Raw genomic sequence first — 23,942 nt, forward strand, 5'->3', positions numbered from 1 at the left:
AATTCTTAAGATGGAAGTCTAAACCTGACCAAAAGTGCCAATACCTCTTTTGAAACAAAATTTCAAAGATTTCAAGCGGATTGAGATTTAAGGCTTAGGCGCGCTCTATGCACGGCTGCCGAGCCTTGACAAAATACATATGTGGAAATGGAGATAAATTCAAATATGAGTTGAAAATTATAACCATTTATTTTACCTTTTTATAGTAAATTTGTTTTATCAAAATATGCACTATGCATTTTTTCCTAGAATATATACCAGTGCTTTTCATAGCAAAGTTACTCTATAATTACAAATGTCCGCGTGACCGAGTCACTAAGCAAATATAGATTTTCTCAACAGCTGTGAAAGATAGGGACTTATTTTTTGTGTGTAAATTTAATTAATTTTAACCAGGGATCTAAAGGGATAAGACAATGTCCAATACATTGATGTACATCCCCAAAATTGATACACAAAATTACAAGATTACATTAAGTGATTTAACGTTTGGACATTTAACTTGATGACCCAACCAATCAAAATTTGATAAATTTGTTGAGTCAATGATTAAAAAACGTTATTATAAAATCTTGGGGACTTGGATTTTAATAACATTAGCAGCCTGCTTGCTCCTCAAGTGCATCTAAGCTGACTTTATTGTTGTGTTTTTGCTGCGTTACTCATGGATATTATTGTGCTGATTTTACATAAAGGTCGACAATATGCATAAAAAATGTTTAAATCGATAATGTCCTTATTTCCATAACGGATATCTTTAAAATACATTATCCCTTGACGTCGATATTATAGAGATGCTATACAAACACAATCACCATTGAAAGATTTTTATCATATAGAACAATTTCATGATTTAAAACTTTTATTTAAAATGGTTTTAAAAATATATAAAAAGGACTTACTAACTTTCAGATAATGATCATATGATACTGATTAAATACTTAAGATATTCCAGATTAAATTCAGGCTTCACTCGCACTCGTAGATTCGATTTAATCAGAATTTTCTATATTGTATAAAAGATGGGGAAAATAATAATACAAATAACTATAAAAAGAGAAAGTAAAAAAGATAAGTTAAAGAGAGTTGCTTCGCTCTTAAAAAAAACTTTGATTGATAAAAAGTTAAAAATGTATTGTTATGCTAATATGTAGAACTTAATTAAATTTTTGAAAAAAACAATAATATTTATATTGTATACAAAAGACTTTGAATTGTATACCATATAGACTTCCCGGTGTGCTAATTGATATTTAATTGAAACTTATATAACCATATAATCATTACAAATAAAAAAATGGTGAGAATTCAGAGTAAAAACCGTAATGTTATTAATTTTTCTCAAACTACATTTATAAATGCGGCTTTTCAAGTTTCAATGGCTTCGTTCCTATTTAAATGGCTTGGATTATGCAGGAAAAGAATAGAAAAGTATAGCTTAAAACCATCAAAAGACAAACCTTAACTAATATGCACGGCCTATTTGGATCAGCCATTTCTGAGATAATTTGCTCCTTACTTAAACCTTTACTGTTTTAAGGAACAAGCTAGTTTAAATTTATCTTTTAATTAAGCAAAGCTGAACTAATTGAAATCAAATTGAATTAAATGATTTTTAAACATGAAGTTTTCTTATTAAGGTGTGTGGTCCATCCTTTAATATTTCTTGTAGAAAGATTATTGTAATGATAAGGTACAATCTAGAAAGCTAATTGAGCTCAAGTCCAATTGAACCTAATAATAGTTTCTAACTTTTTATCTTTGTGACGTAACAAAAATCCATCTATTTTTTAGGGGTTTCCTTTCCCACCTCCCCTCTCATCCTTCGATTTTTGTTACGTCACAAAGATAAAAAGTTAGACACTATTACTAGATTCGTCCAGTTTTACGCGCGTTTTTATTAGTCAAATTTTTCTCGGTACTTTAAATTACTTGTAGACCAAGTTTTTATGGTTTTGATAATGACAAAAACTATGAAATTCTTTTAACCGTTTTGCTGTAAGCAACCTTTAAATTTACCAAACTGTAAAAATTCTTCATATATCAGACTTGATCCAAATATTCTCACAATCACAAGTTATATTAACACACCATATAATAATAATTATATTACATTTTACAATTTAATCATGTTCTATCATACATAAGTATATGTTTGATATAATGGATATTTACACTTTTTACTCTTGGACCTTTCTTTGTCGCTTTTCCTGTATTATAATTCAGGGATCTAAAGGGATAATACGATGGCCGATAAAATATAAATTGATATATATCCCCAATGATGATACACAAAATTACTCCTACTGTAGATTACAATTAGTGGTTGAAACGTTTTGACAATCAAAATTTAATATAAGCCCCAAAATTGTTAAGCCAACGAATAATAAACGTTATTATAAAACTTTGTGGACTAGTGTAATAAACAGCCCAATGTCCCCTCCCTCCCTGATTATAATCGAAGTGTCTCTGTTAAACCAAAACCAAACCTGTTGACACACATTTTAAAATAGTGTAGCGTAAATTACACTGGTAACCAAATTGTTCTTACTACATTATCTTATTGGTGGGGTACTTTTGTAGAATTTTGACTTATTGGTTTCAAGCTAGTAGCGTCCAAATTTTTTAACTAACAATTTCAATCTACAAAAATAGCAATTTTGAACAGGAATCTAAAGGGATCTGACAATGGCAAATTAATTGATGTATACCCCCAATGATGATACACAAAATTACCCCTTCTGTAGATTACAATTAAAGGTTAAAACGTCTGGACACCCCTTTTCATGAACCAATCAATCAAAAATCAGTAATAGTTGCCAAGTTGTTGAGCCAACGAATAAGAAAACTTTGGGGACCAGTGTAATAAACAACCCAATGTCCCCTCCCTCCTTGAATTTTGTATATCATCAGCTTGTAGCATGTATCTATTCTACTAATGATATCATAACAATGTTGCTTTGTTGATATAATAACAACACAAAGCCTTAAATGGCGGCCTTGACTTTGCAGGATAATTATATACAAAATAAGCAATTTGTGTTTTTGTCAAGTATTTGAATATTAAAAGCAAAGCTTTACGATAATTAGGGTCTGTAAGTCTTTACATATTTGAGTATAAGCAGAATAAGGTTTGCTTTAATGGATGCTGTCATCCTTTTTATGTAATAATTATCAAGATTTTGTTATAGTTATTTATCGCATCGTATTACAGACAATTTCTCGGGGTTAATTTTATGATTTTATTTTGAATATTTGTAGAAAAACGTCTGAGATTCGATGCTACATATGGTTTTTCAGCAAAGCTAAGAACTGGTTCTAATCTACCGGATATTGATCGGTTTCGAGGCCATACTAATTAAAGACTTACTTACCTCTCTTATGTTCTTAGTAAGTTTATATAATCCTAATGGCTAGAGTGGAAATCTATATTCATATTTTTACGCCAGGTTGATAATAATTATTTCTCGCATCGTATTATAAACGGCTTTCCGCGAATATAGAATGTACAATTATAAGATTAAATCCAGTTTTTTAGCCCCGATGTGCCGAAGGCACGGGCGAAAAAAACTGGTTTTAATCTTATAATTGTACATTTTCATATTCGTAGAAAGCTGGATATAATACGATGCTAGACATAGTTTTTTCGTATGGATGAGAACCGGTTCCTATCCACCGGATTCGAATGAATACGATAAACAAATTTATTTCCTAACTATAAGAAAAGTCTCAGGGATTTCAAGGAATAAGACAATAAACAATAAATTCAATTACCTTTCCATTAAACTGGAGTTAATTTTTAATTTTAGTATCCGCGGAAATCTGTCTATAATAACTATTAGTTAAGAATATTAGTCCTACTATATATCCTTCTAGAAAAATAATTAAAATGAAGAAACATTATAAAGAAGCGAAGAACATAAACTTATGGTTGGACATTGTAAAATGGACAAACGGACAAAATAAGTTATAGAGCAGAAGTTCTGTAATCATATTTTCCCAATATCGTTGTTGATTGACGGACGGACAGACAAAGTAAATTGTTAAGTAGCTTCGTTAGTGGTCAATGGTTTTCTTTTTTTGTGTAATAAACATTAATTTAGAAAAGTTAAGAAATATCTCATTAGTTTTAATGAAATGGCCATAAAAACTTTCGTTTCTTCATTTAATGAACTTTATGATATAATAATCAAGAAAATTAAAAGATAAATTATAAGTTAAAATTTAAAATAAGATAAATTTAATATTGGCCAAAATTGAATATACTGGGCAAGATTTAATATATGTGTCATTTTAAGTGGTGTGATACAATAATAGTGGCTGTACCCCAAGCATATAAAGACTCTGTTGAAAATAGCCTAAAACATTCCTAAGACCTAAATCTAAAAATTGAAATAACCTAAAATCATCTTGGGAACTATATGTAAAGCTTCTGTTTGGATCTGGTAGCTTATGAAGTCAGAAAGGGAGGGGACATTGGGCTGTATGTATATTAAATAGTCATTTATAATCACGCTTTCTTATTCGTTGGCTTAACAAATTTGGGTTATTTATTTGAATTTTGATTGGTTGTTTCATTAAGTGAGTGTCCAAACGTTTCAACCACTTATTATAATATATAGAAAGGGTGATAGCTCCCTGCATTGAAGTTGTAATATACTCACTCAAGTTATAGAAAATATTTGCTTTCAGAAATGAATATATTTACTAAAGAGCGATTTCTCAATGCATGAAATATTTGAATGAGGTCAATAGTTGAGCCCCATTATTATTGGGATGAAGTTTCTTTTTCTAAGATTACAGAGCACAAACAGATACAGAAATCAGGCAGGAAGGTACATTGGGCTGTTTATTATATTAGTCCTCAAAGCTTTATAATAACGTTTTCCTATTTGTTAGGCCTTAAGGACTTTTATTGAATTGGTTAGTTGTTTAAGTTGAGTGTCCAAACGTTACAACCACTAATTGTAATCTATAGAAGGGGTAATTTTGTAAAACATCATTAGAGTGTACATCAATATGTCAGCAATTGTCTTATCCCTGTAGATCCCTGTAGAGAAATGTTTAAGGGTGGTTAAAGGGATAGATTAATCATCTATAAAAAAAAACATCCTGGCAGAGTTCAATGCTGTTATTTGACCAACAACAGTTAATAGACATCTGACAATTGATGTTAGAAAAGGCTGCGGTTCCCCTAAAATTACCTACTCGAGCAAAAGACCCCCCGCCCTAATTTTGAAAATAAAGGAAAGTAAGGAGGGTGTAGTTTTACGTCTGCTGTTGTTTAGTTTAGGTTAGGTTGGTCAGGTTAATTGGGCAATAGGTACCCCAGAAGGGTTAGGGCCCCCCCCCCCCACCGCAGGGGTTATGCATATGGAAAAAAACCTTATTTTCATTTTTTTTCGACAAGGTACTTTGATTGAAATATCCTTATATCCACAACTAAGAACATATTTTGTAATTTTATAGCAATATAATATTACCTATTCTTTTCCCTGAAGCAAGGGAGAGGTCGCATTTTTGTTCCTGTTCATCAGATTTTTAAAATTATGGAATAAATATAAAATGAAGGCGCATAAAATATAGTAATACAATGCAGGGATCTAAAGGGATAAGACAATGGCCGATAAATCGATGTACATCCCCAATGATGATAAACAAAATTACTCCTTATGTAGATTATTGAAACGTTTGGAAACTAAACCAACCAAACATAATTCAGTAGAAGTCCCCAAAGTTATTAAGCGAAGAAATAAGAAAACGTTACTATAAAACTTTTGGGACTAGTGTAATAAGCAGCCCAATGTCCCCTTCCTCCCTAAAGCAATGCTCGGTGGGAGTGCTCTGTTTTCAAAGCAAAACTTTTCTTCATTCAGGGTCAGTCCATCCGTCCGTTTGTTCCTCCGGCCGTAGCAGATATTAAGAATGTCCTATCGATTTCAAACTTGGTATAACGATTTTTTATAACAGTTAGGTAAAATTTAAGCCTCAAAATGTTATTATCTTTATATCAAGTATCCTATATTTACGTATTTTTGGGATAGATTTTTTAAAAAATTCGTTGAGGTTTACTAATAAATGGTGAATGCTGCTACATGGTTTGTATTTAAGATTGTCGAATATGTTGAGCTTCGCTTTTATGAATATGGTCATCCTTGTTATGGGCAAAACTATTAAGAAAGTGCAGCAACATTAATTCATAAAGCGGAGATAAGATACTAGTCTAATATACTTTGTAAATTGAAAAAAATAGGGATCGAAGGAGTGGATTTTGGCCTTTAAATTATACTGGTACCCAAAGTGAGATAAATAAATTATCTCATTAGTTACATTAAAAACTTTGCATCTATTGCAGTTCACGGTAAAATATTGCTGGTAACCAATATTTCCAAAAAATCTATGAATTTTAAAGGCTGCTAGCTGTCAAACGGCTGGACGTACAGATCATACCCGCACACCATTTTAAGCGGCATAAGAAGGCCTACAAATAATCTGGAATAGCCAAGATCCAATTATGCACAGGGAAAGCTTCACTGAAGAAAAAACGCGTAAAATAGGTCTTTTTCGCGCATTTCTCTGCACTGGGAGATAATTATGCATTATTGATTTATGGCTATTCCAGATTATTTGTAGGACTTCTTATGCCGCTTAAAGCAGTGTGCGGGCACGATCTGTACGTTCAGCCGTTTGGCAGCTAGCAGTCTTTAAAATTCATAGATTTTTGGAAATGTTGCTTACCAGCAATATTTTACCGTGTACTGCAGTAGATCCAAATTTTTTTTTAAAATCTTGATTGGTTGGTTCAAACTAGCAGTGTTCAAGCTTTGAAATCGTTAATTTATTGTCCATTGTCTCTTCTATATTTAATGCCTAAAACGCAATCTATAATACAAAGTAGAACGATGTCTGTCTGTTTGTTTGTCTATTTGTCCTTTTGTTTGTACCGAAGGATCTCGCTAATCACTGAACCGATCGGGTTCTCCTTAACAGGGTAGCTTCTCATAGGTCCCGGGAAGGTTTATAACTATTTTGAGGGAGGGTACCACCCTCCTCCCAAGAGAAATCACAAAAAAATGAAAAAAATTAAATTTACGTAGAGACTTAAACGGAACATAGACATATTTAAAATAAAAAACATTTAAAGTGCCACTAGAGGCCTTTAGTAGACTATATAGTAACACACAGTCCTTTACTACAGAAAAGCTTTGCTTTTTAAAATCAGTCAACTATGGAAAAGCTTATTAAATCTTGAAAATACATAATAAAACTATTTTTAAAGCAAATGATCTTAAATTGATAAACTTGATTAATCTGCATTTAGTTAAATAATACAGATATTTTTCCAGTATGGCTACGAAACCGATTTATATTCGCTAGACTAGAACCGGTTCATAGCCATACTGAAAAATCATGCATAGCATCGTATTACAGAAACTTTTCCACGAATATCAAAACAAAAATCATAGAATTAATTCCAGTTTTGTCAGCCAGAACAAACCTGGTTTTTATCTTATATTTTTTAAATTTTTAGTTCCGCGGAAAGATGTCTATAATACGATGCGATAAATAACTATTCAAGGTTAAAAACAGACGAACATTTTACATTGTTAGGTTTTTAGTTTTGAAGCTATAGACCCGTCCTATTAGAAATGTTTTGGTGAACGTCTCGGCTGTTTTATGAGATATATTAAAGAATGCTGTTTTTTGTGAAGATTTATCTGAACAAACAAATACCGTTGAACAAAAAACTTTGTCTATGATTTATGAAAAGTATTTTATTCATTTAAGAAAAATTAACTTTCTCGACTGTTCTTATTTTAAGATTTTCCCGAATTAGTGGATTTTCTTAAAATTTAATTGTCAGTTTAAAAGTGTAGGCTTGCTTCTTTTGGCTGTTGTTGTATTTGTTTAAACCTTAAACCGAGATTTATATTTGTGTCTTTTACGCATAATTTTTTGAAAATCAAATTATTTCGTGATTTTTTCTATTACTGAAAAATTGTATATTTACATTTATATGTACAGATGAATCTTTTATTTTAAAATTAACAAGGATAACAATTTTCATAAAAGGGATATCAGAAAGTTTGACAAAATAACATATTTGTCTATAGAGCCATTCATTGTGGGCGGAGAAAAGCAAAAAATGTAAAATGTCTGTCTGTGCATCCTCTTGTACCGAAGATTCTCGCTAACTTCTGAACTGATATGGTTCTCCTGTACAATTAAGCTTTGGTTAGGAACAGGAAAGGTTTATGGGTAGTGTACCACCAATCTCCCAAGAGAAATCGGCTATAAAAAAATACCCTCCTCCCCGCCCCCCCCAAAAATAGATTTTTACATTTTCAATTGAGCTAACATGTAATCTGGAAAATTATACTAATCACCTGTTAGGGGGACAGACATATGGACAATAGCCTTGTATTATTATAGAAAAGCTGCGTTTTTCTATAGAAACATGTTTTCTTTATTAAAAGTTTTGTTAAAGAATAACGTGAATGACGGATTGAGGTATTAAGATGCATGCTTTAATATGGTCACAAGAGATAACAGCGTTGTCATTATAAGAAGGAAGCATTAAAAACTAAAGCAGCATTAACTGCACTCAACTGCAAATGTTTTAATTATAAAACTTAGTCTGTATTATAGCAGGGCGGAAGGGGACAAAGGGCTGTCCCCAAAGTTTTATAATAACATTTTCTTATTAGTTGACATAACAACTTTGAGGATATTTTCAAATTTTGATTGGAAGGTTTATTATGTTGAGTGTCCTGGCCACCAACCGCAATTTTTTTAATTATAAAACTTAGTCTTTATAAAGAACCTGCCTCATATAGTAGAGATGTTTAAATTTGTAACATCTGCTGATATGTCAGGCGCGTGGAAGAATGTTATTAAACTTGTTAACATGGGCAGTTAGGACTTCCAGTGAAAGGTCATTAAATAAAAGGTTTGGTTGTATGTTGGATCTTATTTTGGATCCTTAAATACTATAATCTCCGATTTTCCATAAAATTACGGATGATGCCCTTAAATATTATATGATAACCCTTTTGGGTCTTAAAATACATTTCTAACGTTTTATCTAATTTCATATACGACTAATTTGCCTGATATTTACGTTGATATGATGTACAGTATATTTCAGCCATTTATTTTTATATTACTTGTTGTATTTAGAGTGATCTATATATAATACAAGCGGCTACGCCCCTAGAGGCCTCTAGTGGTACTTGAGGAGAGGAGAGTGGAATTTGATAACTCAATTTCTTATTATAGATTTTTTTTGGGGGGGGGGGGTTGTCCCCCCCCCTAATTTTTAATTTAAATTTTAAAAAAATTTAAAAATTTTGTTGGGGGGGGTTTTCATTTTTAGGGGGGGGGGTGTCCCACCCTCCAAGAAAATAGTTATAAACCTTTACGGGACCTATGAGAAGCTACCCTGTTAAGGAAAACCCGATCGGTACAGTGGTTAGCGAGATCCTTCGGTACAAACAAACACACAGACACACAAACATCCTGTTACTTTAGTATAAGGATAAATGGTTATGCACTTAATTTAAATACTTTGATGCAAAGGAAACAAAAAATCCTCAAAAATCTTTTGGTAAATGCGCTAAAAACTCTTTAATTGTTTTTGTCATGCTTAACAGTGTTCTATTTTAAGGATTCCAGAACTAATTTAAACTTTTGCATCTCATGCTTTTCTTAATCCATGAAAAATGATTCGTAATATATACACACATTAGGGTGTTTCAAATTAAATAAATGATTCGTAAAATATGTGTGCTCAGATTAGGGTGTTTCAAATTAATGAAAAATTGCGTGTTATACTAAATACAAATATTACTCTATCTTAACTCTATCATGGACGTACCATACAAGCCTTATACCCCCATTTAGAATTTTGGGATCAACTGCAGTTCACGGTAAAATATTTCAAGTAACGAATATTTCCAAAAATCTATGAATTTTAAAGGCTGCTAGCTACCAAACGGCTGAATGTACAGATCATACTCGCACAACATTTTAAGCGGCATAAAAAGGCCTACAGATAATCTGGAATAGCCAAGATCCAATGATGCACAGGAAAAGCTTCACTGAAGAAAAAACGCATAAAATAGGTCTTTTTCACGCATTTCTCTGCACTGCGAGATAATTATGCACTATTGATTTATGGCTATTCCAGATTATTTGTAACCCTTCTTATGCCGCTTAAAACAGTGTGCGGGCATGATATGTACGTTCAGCCGTTTGAAAGCTAGCAGCCTTTAAAATTCATAGATTTTTGGAATTATTCATTAGCACGTTACCGTGAACTGCAGTTAATCCGAATTTCTAAAAACCCTCCCCCCCCCCCCAAACAAAAAAGTACAAATTGTAGAAAAAATAAGCAACGAATTTGCATTATTTGAAAAAGTGAAAGAATTTGAAAACATCTAATACACAATAAGGTAACATACTTGCCTAACTGTGACTTTTACTATTTCACATTTTAAATGTCACTTAATTAGACTGTTAAATAAAAATCTTATGTAAGGTTATTTTCTGCTTATTCTAATCAACAAGAATGATAACATCAAAAGACATGGCTCAATAAATCATACTAGTGGCTATGTAATAATAAAATAAATTTCATTTGAATATTTATTCCTTTGTGACAGCAATTACAGAGTAGCTTTGCATTTAAATTAAGTGCTATCTCCCATTCTCCCATCCCCATTACTTTTTAAAGGCGAAGCTTTTCTATAATTAGGGTCGGTCCGTCCGTACGTCCGTACGCCAGTCCGTCCGTAACAAATAGCTTTTTTCGTTAATTTAGGCACGTTAGAATTGTCCTATCGATTTCAAACTTTGCATGGTGAATTCTTTAGTAGTTAGGTACCATTTAGAAAGCGTAGCAAGTCTATAATCATTACCAAAATGTTCGTACGTTCATTTTAAACATGTTGATCTTTTTTACTTTTTTTACTTTTTAACAACAAATTTTTATATGATCTAATCATCCCATTGATCTGAATTTTGGTATATTGATTCCCCAGACAACAAAGTATAATGTTATAAAGGAAGCAACTCTATAATTAAGTCCTAAAAATGTAAGTATGTCCATAAACATTATCCTGTATCAAGCAGTTTTTCAACAAATTTACTTAAAATTTTGCTTTGACTCTTATACATTTTTATTCTAATTATTCAGTTTTGACACTATACAAGTGTTAATATCCGTTTGTCCTACCGTTTCAGTGCTTCGCTTTTATGGATGTTGTCATCCTTGTTAAGATATTAAAAGTATGGAAGAGCTATTTTTTTTTAAAATGTCTAACCCCTGAATCAAACCCAGTACCCCATTATAACCTAACATAACATTAATTTATTTTAAACATAAGGGGGTGGGGGTCTTGTGCTTAACAAGGAACTTTGAGGGAGTCCGCATGAAATAAAAACGTCTGTCACAATTGAAACCCTAATAATAATAAAAGAATAAAATAATGTTTGAAAAGGTCAGTTCTTTTTATAAATGATGGTTGTAAAATCTAAAGATCATAGTCTACATATTTATCAAACATTAACACTGAAAAGACAAGGATTACAATATTTCTTAAATAGCGAAACTTTAAAAAAGACAGGAATTTTTAACAATGATATTGAAGCATATCTGATATGGCAGCCGAACAAATCATATTTACCGATAAAAAATTATCTAATAGACATAAGGACGAACAACGAGATATAGTAGATACTCTATTAAGATGGAATATTTCAAAATAAATTTCTGACAACTGTATTTACGCAGCTTAAACCAATAACGAAATTAATTCTAAAAAAACGCGAAACTTGTTTTCAGCTGTCGTTGGGGAGCAACATATAGTAAAATCGATGACCTCTCCATTTGCACCCCAAATATTATTTATTATTTATTTTACTTGTTGGTTATACCTTATACCTGGTATTAACGTAAAATTATTTCCCTCAAAAATATTTTATTTTACATAAAATGTAGGGACAGACAGACAAAAAAAAACTTATAGAATAGATGCTTAAAAACAATGGGAAGAAATTTCCAAAAATAAAATAGGTAAAATAGAAAACATATTAAATTGTATATTAGCTTTGCAACTAAAAGTGTTTTTTACAGGTCATGATCAGAAGTTTTGTATTTAAATGACTCATGAGTATCAGTTTTTATTCAATATTCCACAACCATTGATAAAAGGGGTGAACAATCTAAAACCACTGATTGTTCAAAAAAAGATGTTTAAGTTTTTGTTTGAAGCTTTTTGGGGGAGTATAAATGTCAACATTTTTTACTGACCCCTAAATATTTTTTTACAAGGGAAATTTTGTTCATGGGTTGCGCAGCCAACAGTACATTATTTTTTATAATCCTTTATTAAAAATAATAATATTTGCTATAATATTTTAAAATAAAAACAAGGATGACAACATCCATAAAAGCGAAGCACTGAAACGGTAGGACAAACGGACATTAACACTTGTATAGTGTCAGAACTAAAAAATCAGAATATAAATGTATAAGAGTCGAACCAAAATTGTAAGTAAATTTGTTGAAAAACTGCTTGATACAGGATAATGTTTATGGACATACTTACATTTTTAGGACTTGATTATAGAGTTGCTTCTCTTATAACATTATACTTTGTTGTCCCAGGAATTAATATACGAAAAATCAGATCAATCTGATGATTGGATCACATGAAAATTTGTTGTTAAAAAAGTAAAAAAAATCGACATGTTTAAAATGAACGTACGGACATTCTTGTAATGATTATAGAGTTCTTTTCTAAATCGTTCCTAGCTACTAAAGGAATCACCATGCAAAGTTTGAAATCGATAAGACAATTCTAACATGCCTAAATTAACGAAAAAAGCTATCCGTTACTGACGTACGGACGGACCGACCCTAATTATAGAAAAGCTTCGCTTTAAAAATATATATATAGTAATAGATATGATAAAGAATGTTAATCAAGAAATTAAACTTAAAAACAATTTGCTTGGATGCATGGACATGCCTTGGTTTAGAGCAGCATCACTTCTAAAATGTTATTGAAAAATAAGAAGCAATTCAAACTAAAGCTTTTTCTATAGTTAATTTTGAACGTTATATCAAAAAAATAAAGCATCTTTATGGTTTGATATATTTATGCTTAGGTGTGCAATTACTTTCCCACATTGTCAAATAAAAAAATGTTCATTCGCAAAAAGTTAGCAATTGCAAAATATCAGTATAGGTTTTATCCTATTATATAAAGTAGTACGAGTTTTTTGTCTGAAGGTTAAGATCTCAATATCTACAGAACCGATTGAGTTCTCCATTTTATTGTATCCCTGGATGGTTTTAGGCTTTTTTCCTACTTTCTATACTCCTTCAAATACAGAGTTCCTATATGCTCTGGGAGCGCAGCCGCTAAAATGATATAAAGTAGTAAGAGTTTTTTGTCTGAAGCTTATGACCTCAATAACTAATTGATTGGATTCTCTATTTTAGGTTAGGAAATTTGGCTGCTTTAACAAAATGCGGTTCTGATTAATTTGATAATATGATACATACGCGGATGTTAATGCACATCACTTATACAAGATACAATAAAATCAACTGAAAATGGATTGCCGATTTCTTCCCTAATTTCAGAAGATATACAGCAAATAATTCAAATATTGCATAAGCTATTTTCAGCTACTCCGATCACAGGGAAAAACGATATGATGTATGGACGATTTATTCATTTATATACATTCAAAATTTTAATAATTCAAATTTTGATATTAGGATGAGGGTGCTGGGTACACAATTGGAAACTCAAATTCAGCTGACCTACAATAAGATTAATGATGCTTATACAAATTTGGTTAAAAAGACAGTTTTAGATGTTATATAAAACCACGTATAGCTTCGCCCATAGCTTTTAGGAGATTTAATTTCATTTTTAGACGTTTTTAGAGATATCTAGTGATAAGATTATGGACTTCACTTGTTATGACAAATTTATACCCCTTCAAGATTCATTGGTGAAAATGTGTGGACACCGCTTAATAGTATCAACCAATCAGTATTTAATAAAAGTCCCCAAACTCCAAACCAACGAATAAGAGAACATGTTACAAAACTTTGGGTATCAGTATAATTTTCCAGTCAAATGTCCTCTCCCTCCTACAGTTTCAGAGATCTTTTACAATGACGTTTTAGATTCGAATCATTTAATGTAAGGCGAAAGATGCAATTCTTTTAAAATACTGTTTTAACCTAATTGATCAAAGCTTTCTTTAAAATATCAATATCACCATTTGTAAGTTAAACTTTTAAAGCATTTGTTTGAACTTTATTTTATTGTCTTGAAGTTTTAGTAAAGAAAAGAAATAATCATCTATTTTTATCCTTTTTACTGTTCTTTAGTTTAGTCATAGGAAAAGGTAGAGGACATTTTAATGATATATTAATTGTCAATTTTTATTATCTCTTTTTATCTAACGTAAAAATGGGTGTAAATTAGTTTCATTGCTATTGTCCTCTCCTTGTCCTAGATTATACTTGTAATCAAAGTTTTAAAAAATAGGGGACTTAGATTTTGATAAGTTGGTTGAATTTAAAAAGAATTCAAACTTTTCAACCAATAATTATGATCTACAGAATTGGTAATTGGATATGTATTGTACATCAATTTATCGTCCATTGTCTTATCCTTTAAGATGCCAGCATAACAATGACAATGACTCTTTATTGCACTAAAATACTGTTTTCTGGGAGTGTTGCTAGAAATAAATATCTTTTAACAACACACTATTACAAACTTTTAAAAGAGTTTAAAAGAGTTATCCTATCCCTAAATGATAAAGGATGTTTGTTCGTCTGTTTGTTTTTGTTTGTAAGGAAAGACTGGTATATCTCAATTTTACAGAGAAGGTCCCAGATCCCAGGAAGGTTTTTGACTTTTTTTGAGACTTAAAGGGGTGTAGCCGCTGGCCAAAATAAATAAAAATAAAAAGTTCTAAACTAATTAACTCTTTGAAATGACTTATTTTGCTTTTTGCTGCATTTGTATGAACTTTTTTACAGTGTTTTAAATGTGATTTTGCAGAATATATATTAGATGTAATATCCTGCTAAAATTAACCTTTCATTTTAAGTAGCGGGGCAATTATATGACTAAGGTTCAAAATGTCCGTCAGTTTAAGGATCTTACCCCCCCCCCCCCAAAAAAAAATAGAATTGATTCTTTCATTTAAAATGATAAACGTATAAAGAAGGCAAACTCGGTGATTTATTGGAAATGAATATCACTAATTTATTTTACTGATGTTTTTTAAAAATAAATTAAAAATATTGTTGAGCTGTCATCTATGGGTATAATTGTCCTTACTTACTAAGTATATTTGCGATAACTTTTATTTAATGAAATCTTCCAATTTTTAACCTGTACAAAAAGGCCTGCTTAATTGCTTCAAGATCCATGTCAGATCTATATAGGAAATAAATGTCTATAAACGAGCTCAAGTTTTCCAAAGACTATTCGTTGAAAACTCATAGTGCTCCAATAATCCATAATAAACTCTCATTGCCCAGAACGATAAGACCCATTATTTTACTTTATTAAAAACAAATTCATTTTTTTCATTTCATGTTGCTATTTACATTATAATGGAGTATTTAATTTCTAATCATAAAAAAGAAAATTTAAATTTATGATATAATAAATTTAAGAAAACTCTGTTTTAAAAGAATTCGATTGTGGCGACACTTTGTGTGTTCAAATATTGAACTAAAATTGTAATCATATAATAAACCCTTTGGTGATGGTAATGTAAAGAAAAAAATATAATTTAAAAGATCTTTTTAAGATCATTTAAATTATTAAATATTTACTTCCGTTTAAATAGTAATGCCGGGTGAGGAAAATAGATTTATTGAGAAATAGATATGCATATAGAAATCTAGCCAATAGGGAGATAGTTATATCGAGCCAACTCTAGTTTATCTATATCAGAGCAATCCATTTCTATATAATCTAATTCTTTATTTTCAAAGGTCGCAAACAGTACATTTATACTTTGTGTTGATTCCAGGGGTAGGCAGCTGCAGCCGCAATTATTGACTGCAAGCCGCTTGTGCTCGTCTAGGTTTATAAAATTTGTTAATAGCTCAACCATATTATATTGTACGGACCGACAGACAGATGATATACAGAAATGAACAGATTTGCTTGAAAAGAAGATTTACTGATAAACAGTTCAAAATATTTATATAAATAGGAATAAGGAATAAAATATGAATACAGTAGATCCAACTCCATAATCAGTAAGTCAAACAATAACACAGTGTCGGAAAAATCCGGCTATATTAATAGTTATTAGAACTTGTTAACATTTTTGTACAAAAAGGCAGTTATTTTTACTTAGGATAAAGCTAGCTCTCGGAAAACTTTTTTGTCCAAAAATCGTTGCTCTAGGTGTCGGAATAAATAACAATATTTTGTCTGCTAAAAATTCCTTTTTAAGTTGATTCTGTCTGTCAGCCCATCTAGGGTTATAAATCTATTGATTGAAGGTCTTTGAGCAGCTGAATTCTAGTTTCCGATTGTGTACATTAAGAGATATAAGTTTCCCGGAATTTTAATGTAGGGAGGAGATTTAAAATCTGCATCAAATTTTAAGGATTTTTTTTATAAAATTCGTTTTTTGTATAATTCTTTATCTAAAAGCGGAAATACAAATTAAGTTAATTATTTTTGGCATCCGTGATTGGTGGATTTAAAAAATCTGCGCTCTAATTGGATGTCGTACTTCATTCAACCAATTAGAGCGCAGGTAGTTTAAAATCCACCTATCCTATTGGTCAAAATTAATTAACTTAAAATGTATTTTTATAAAAAATCCTTAAAATTTGATGCAGATTTCAAATCTCCTACCTACATTAAAATTCCGGAAAACTTATATCTCTTAGTGTACATAGCACCCTCATCCTATCTCAATATTTACTACTAGCTAAAAAAGCTTCAAACTTCTAAAAAAAAAATTTAATATTGAATGTATATTGTATAAATCGCTCATACATTATATCTCTTTTCCCTTTGACCGGAGTAGCTGAAAATAGCCTTTGCAATAGTTGGGTTATCTGTTTTACAACTTCGGAAATTAGGCAAGAAATGGGTAATAAATTTTCAGTTGATCCTGTGAGTGTAAGATAGAAAACAAGTACAATTATATACATGTAGAAAACAACAGAAATAGCGAAGCATAACTAACAAATAGTGGCCAAATTAAATCAATAAATTTTTTAAAGATTGTCGATAAATAACTAAACTTCATTAGATTAAATATTTAGAATATTCAGGATTTATTAAATATACTCAATGAAAAGATGTAATCATTTTATTAACCTATCATACTTTCAGATAGAAGGACATACCCAGGGCTCTATAGGGATAAGACACAGATGATACATAAAATTACCCCTTCTGTAGATTGAAATTAGTGGATGAAACGTTCGAACACTCAACTTAATTTAAAAAAAACAATAAAAATTTATTAAGGTTCCAAAAGTTGTTAAGGTAACGAATAAGAGAACGTTATTATAAAACTATTGGGACTAGTGTAATAAATAGCCCATTGTCCCCTTTCGCTCTGGGACATAACCAAGTTATTAGAGCAGCTTCGCTCTTGTAAAAAAAAGGAGAAAGATGGAGATGATAGGATACGATGGGCTTGGCAGGAAACTCTTTAATATTTAAACAATGGGTTCAAAATATTTGGAAATTTTACACAATTTGAAAGTGAACGATGAAATTACCTTTAAAATGCATTTTTATCCTTTACTCCCTTCGCTTTTTCTAGTTCAACATTGCCGAAAGTTTGAAGAAGATGGGAAAAAGATGGTTTGACCCTTTTATTTCATTTCCCCTTTTCTCTCTTAATAATATTTTAAATAAATCGGAGTTAAGGGGGGGATAATAAAGCCCGCTGGTCGGTTCGAAGATTTATCTTTTATTATTTTCATCAACAAAAAATAGATAAAGAGAAAGGAGACTCAAAATTAATAGAGAATTGTAACACAAAAGTTGATTAATAAAAATCCTTGAAAATAAAACCCAACAATAATCATAACGAGATAGTCTTATTTTGACATTATAACATCGTAATTTTTTAAATCCTTATAATAAAGTAACAGGATGTTTGTGTGTTTGTATGTTTGTACCGAAGAATCTCGCTAACCGCTGAACCGATCAGGTTCTCCTTTACAGAATAGCTTCTAATAGGTCCTGGAAAGGTTTTTATTTTAAGGGAGTGTACCACCACCCTCCCAAGATAAATAGCCACCAGAAAAAATAACACCAACCACTCCCCCCCCCCAAAAAAAAAAACATTTCTGTAATGTTAGTTTTTTATATTGGGTTGTGACTCTTGCTAACAGATATGTAAAATATAATCTTATGGAGTGGAGCAAACCCCCGTCCACCCCTCCCTGGGGGGTTTATTAGTCCAATTACTAATTTAATTGTAATCTAAACAGTTAATTAGTTTTTGAGGTTTTCTTCAAATTATATGAGATTCATATTGTGTGTGTGCGTGTGTGTGTGTGTGTGTGTGTGTGTATATGTGTGTGTGCTTTGTTTCTGTGATTGTTTAAAGCGAAGCTTCTAAATAATTATGGTCCTCTGTACGTACACTAAGATATATAAGTTTTCCGGAATTTTAATGTTAGGGGGAGATTTGAAATCTGCATCAAATTTTAAGGATTTTTTATAAAATTCGTTTTTTGTATAATTCTTTATCTAAAACCGGATATGCATTTTAAGTTAATTAATTTTGACCAATAGGATAGGTGGATTTTAAACTACCTGCGCTCTAATTGGTTGAATGATGTACGCCATCCAATCAGAGCGCAGATTTTTTAAATCCACCAATCACAGATGCCAAAATTAATTAACTTAAATTGCATTTCCGCTTTTAGATAAAGAATTATAGAAAAATCCTCAAAATTTGATGCAGATTTCAAATCTCCCCCTAACTTTAAAATTCCGAAAAACTTATATATCTTAACGTACACCACTACATTTTTAATCTTTAAAGAATTATATAATCAATTTGAAAATCAGCATAATAAAGTCTACTTTAATCGCTAGCTTTATTTTATATTGAATCAATGGTTTTTATTATATAAATTGTTACTTAATAGCTTATTATACTTTTGATCATATTATTTAAAGCACAGTACTTAATTGATGAAATAGTGTAAATTTGACCTTTTTAAATCAAACCTTTTTTTAAAAATTGCTAACACAATCAATCATCGAGGTTGGAAAATTGTTTCTTAGTAGTGTGTTAGGATTACTTCGCTTTTGAGGATGTTTTCATCCTTGTTTTGTTTCTCTAGTTTGCTCAGGGAGTAAGGGAGGGGACAATGGATCAAATATTCAATTTTTAGGAGTTTCAGACTTTGGGTACTGGCTTAAAGGGAATGTGCACGAATACAGCAGATTCTGACTGACTTTGGGTACTTGGGTACGCTAGCTGAGCTAGTTTTGAATATGCAGACAGAAAAATTTGTTATTAATGGCTGGTTTTAACAAATATTTTTTCCCAAGAAGATGACAAATTGAATTAATTGCCCAATGTCCCCTCCCTTACTCCCTGAGTTTGCTTCTTGTTTAACCAAAGTGGTGTAACTTCACTTCCACATATGCATCATATGGTAAAAACATCATAACCGCGTTTTAAAATACAATTGCAAAAACTTTTCTTTCTCTGTGCTATAATTATCTTTTACTAGAGGTGCGCCACTAGCATTTAGTGGGTCCGTATTCAACCATTAACTTTCAATTTTGGTTTTAAAAGAATACCAAAATTGAATTTACAAGAAAAAGTTTAGAAATGGGTACTTTTTTCCAGATAGGCAATTTCTCTTGGGAAGATGGAGGTACCCTCCCCCAAAATATAAATCTTCTCTAGGCCTTTAAGAAGCTTCACAGTAGAACTATGAAATCAGCGAGATCTTAAGCTACAAACAAACAGACAGATAAAGAAACATCCTGTTACTTTTACATAAACTAGCGACTTCACCCCAAGTTTTTTTAAGTAACTCCACACAACTCCTAAAAACAAAAATTAAGGGGGATCTTACTGTTGGTTTTTTTTTTTTTGGGGGGGGGGTTGGGGGTGTCCTACCCCCCCCCCCCCCCCAAGAAAATAGCTTAAAACCACCACAGGACCAGTAGATATATTCCCTGAAGAGTAGAATCCAATCGGTTCAGTGGTTACCGAGATCTTAAGGGACGGACGGACATCATTCTACTTTGTATTATAGATAAAACATGATAGTATGCGCGCGTAAATGAACACACACCAAAAAAAACTCCATATCTCTCTCCTTCCTTTCTTCAAATTAATTACAAATCCATAAAAACCGCTAGATGTACATTTTTTAATAGAATATACAATTAAACTGTATTGTGCCTTTTATAACGCACTAGGGGCTTCAGGCATAGCCTCTAGAATCTTTGATTTTAAAAGGATTTCCCCAACCCCCTTCGCCCGCTATAGGCCTACGTAATTTAGCCTAAAACTTGACCAAAACTTACAATAGCTTATAGTCTGTATAAAATGAATATAGAATTTACGTGGATTTTATGACAGTCATTTATTGGTCAGTTCTTTCGTCCAAAAAGAGGGGAGAGGATGGGGTAAATGGGGGTTACTGTTATTTTAGCTAGCTACGAGTTTCACTTTATGATAATCTGTTAAGATCCAAGAAATAATAAATTGGTATAAATTATCAATAATTTGATTGAGGTATTATGTCGAAATAATTATCATTTTAACTAAAATGTTACCCTCTTTAAAAGCTTACGTATATAATTATCTAAAAATCTAAAAAATATTATTTAATATTTTAAAGTAACTGTGATACAAAATGCTTCCTTAAATTAATTACCCATTATAAAAAAATATTTTTTTTAGCAGGGAGGGAGGGGACATTGGACTGTTTATTACACTAGTTCCCAAAGTTTTATGATAACGTTTTCTTATTCATTGGCTTAACAACTTTTGAGACTTTTAAAATTTTTAATGTTGGTTGGTTCATTAAGTTGAGTGTCTAAACGTTTCAACCACTAATTGTAGTTTACATCAGTTCATCGGCTATTGTCTTATCCCTTTAGATCCCTGTATTTTTAGAGTGTATTTACTCTATAATTATGTTGAGCTTATGCGAGCTGTGATAGCTCTGATTGTTAATTTAGACACGTTAGAATCATCCTAACAATTTTAAACTATGCTTACTTCAAGCAGTGTAACAACTTTATCATCGTTACCCGAAAGTCTGTACGTCCAACATAGCGCGGAATCTCTATGATTAGCAAGATAGATACTCCTCTGAATACTGATTCCTATAACAACAAAATACAATATTATAAGCGAAGCATCTCTATAATCAAGTCATAAAAATGTCCTTTAAAAAAATCGAACCATGTCCTTAAACAATATCCTGTATTTAAGCAATTTACTTACAATCTTCAACTTTTATTAATTTATATTGTGATTATTCAGTTTTGACACTATACAAGTGTTAATGTCCGTTTGTCCTACCGTTTCAGAACTTTGCTTTTATGGATGATGTCATCCTTGTTTTAGTTTAAAACAGGTAATATAATATCCATAAAGAAATGATGCATTTTTAATGATATTCATTTATTATAAAAATGTTCAATACACAGAATACTTACTACGCTGAAATATCATTCTTTCTCGTCTTAGGCATCAGCATTGTCATGTAATTTAGAGCAGGAATCTATCATGTCTAAATTCAATGATTCATTCAACTATTAAAATCATTTAGGTAGGGGACATTGTGCTGTTTATTAAACTAGTCACCAAAGTCTCAAAATACCGTTTTTTATTCGTTGGCTTAACAACCTAATAGACTTTTATTAAATTTTGATTGGTTGGTACATTTAGTTGGATGTCCAAATGTTTCAACCACTATTTGTAATCACAAGAATGGGTAATTTTGTGTATCATCATTGGGGATGTACATTTATCGGCCATTGTCTTATCCTTTTAGATCCATGATTAAAATAAACACAAACCAACTGATAAACTGCATAAATTATTCTTTGCTATTATAGGAATCTTCATGCGAGGGTTTTAAATAAAATGTACACTTTTAACCTCTAAACGTGAAACAAAAAGATTCGCCTTAAAAATACATGTAAAAGTTGAAAATGTTAAAAGATTGTAGAATTAAATGTCAATCAGCAGAAAATGATGTTATTTTGGTTTATAAAGGAAACGGATCAAGACGTAATAACAAAAAACAAAAATAAGGATGACGACATCAATGAGTAGCAAAACACAAATAAAACCATGGACCGACGGACAAACGGCAAAAGAGAGAATTGCATCTTATTATAGACAGCTTTCCGCGGATATTAAAACAGTTTTGTTATCTTTTTTTTTTTTGGGGGGGGGGGGGGTGCCCGAGTTTTAAAAAATTGTAGTAGTTGTATGATTTGTATTTTAGTGTTAATAATAATAATAATTTATTATTAGTGGAAATTGTCTATAATACGATGTTATACTCGTCTTTTGTAGCCTGGCCAAAGAAACGCCATTCTCTAAAGAAATTAAAATGTAAAAAGATTGTGTAAAGATCACTATGCTTAGAATGTACACAAACGTTCTGGTAATGATTATTGAGCTTCAATGATTTTAAAATTGTACCACTTTGATACAGTAATTGTCATTTAAAGTAGATCATAGAGAGGGGACAATGGTCTGTTTATTACACTAGTCCCTAAAGTTTTATAATAACGCTTTCTTATTCGTAACTTTAGGAACTACAGTTAATTTTAATTGCTTGATTTATTAAGTTTAGTGTTCAAACGTTTTAATGTACAGAGGTGGTAATTTAGTGTATCATAATTAGGAATGTACATCAATTTATCGGCCATTGTCTTATCCCTTTAGATCCCTGCGGATAAATCCCAAATGTAGAACAGCTACGATCTATAAAAAAAGTCCTAATTCATATATCCTACCTGATCCAAGGAAACTCTCTTCCCCCCTAATTTGTCTGAAATTTAGTCTCTATTTCCGCAGGGAGGGAGGGGACATTGGACTGTAAATTACCCTGGTACCCAAGGTTTTACAAACTGCGTTATATTATTAGTTGGCTCAAAAACGTTTGGTATTTTTATAGTATATGGATTGTTCCAAACTAATGGTTTCCTAACTTTTCAACCAATAATTGTAATCTACAGGAGGAGTAATATTTTAGAATGTATATATATTTATTTATAATTGTCCTGTCCCTTAAAATCCCTGGTATTTCCGACTTTGTCACGACAAACAAATTTGGCAACATTAACAATCATATCTATTTTAGACTGGTTCAATATTTCCTTTTTTAAATAACAAAGATTTTATTTAACAACGGTCCAACCCACTTAAACTCAAACCGGTTTTAAAAACTGGGGATATTCTTTTTCGATGCAATTATATTTCTACTGAAAATTAAAACAAAAATTAGATTTATGGAATGTTTTCTTGTATATTTGCATTTAAAAACAGAAAATTTCGTTAGGCATTAAAAGTTTGATATAAAACAAAAATGAAATTGCGTACATAGACATTTGTTAAGGGCCTATGAGCCTTGAATGAGTGATATAAAGTGGAAGGTAGGCCTTTCCAGAAGCTTCTTACATAACCTTTAAAAAATGACGTCATACAGGTCTACCATTGGTCAATTAAGACGTTTTGGGCAATATTAGCTGCTTTGCCTTTCCAGATTTTTAGGCAGTCCAATAAATGAAAATTTTTAAAAGTTTAAATATTGAACAGGCCTAACACACACACACACACACACACTCTGAATCATTTCCTGATATGACATCGATATAATAACTCAATAAGCTCAATGATATTTTTGA

At 31.3% G+C, this 23,942-nt stretch overlaps 1 protein-coding gene across 1 annotated transcript in view; it reads left to right on the forward strand.

Moving 5' to 3' along the window:
- LOC145321770 (uncharacterized) overlaps positions 1-23,942 on the forward strand; it is a 54,840-nt gene that overhangs the window by 27,009 nt on the left and 3,889 nt on the right. The window lies entirely within an intron of this gene.

The sequence above is a fragment of the Acartia tonsa genome, chromosome 6, assembly GCF_053477335.1.
Source record: "Acartia tonsa isolate MP-2025a chromosome 6, ASM5347733v1, whole genome shotgun sequence".
In the NCBI taxonomy this organism is placed as follows: Eukaryota; Metazoa; Arthropoda; class Copepoda; order Calanoida; family Acartiidae; genus Acartia; species Acartia tonsa.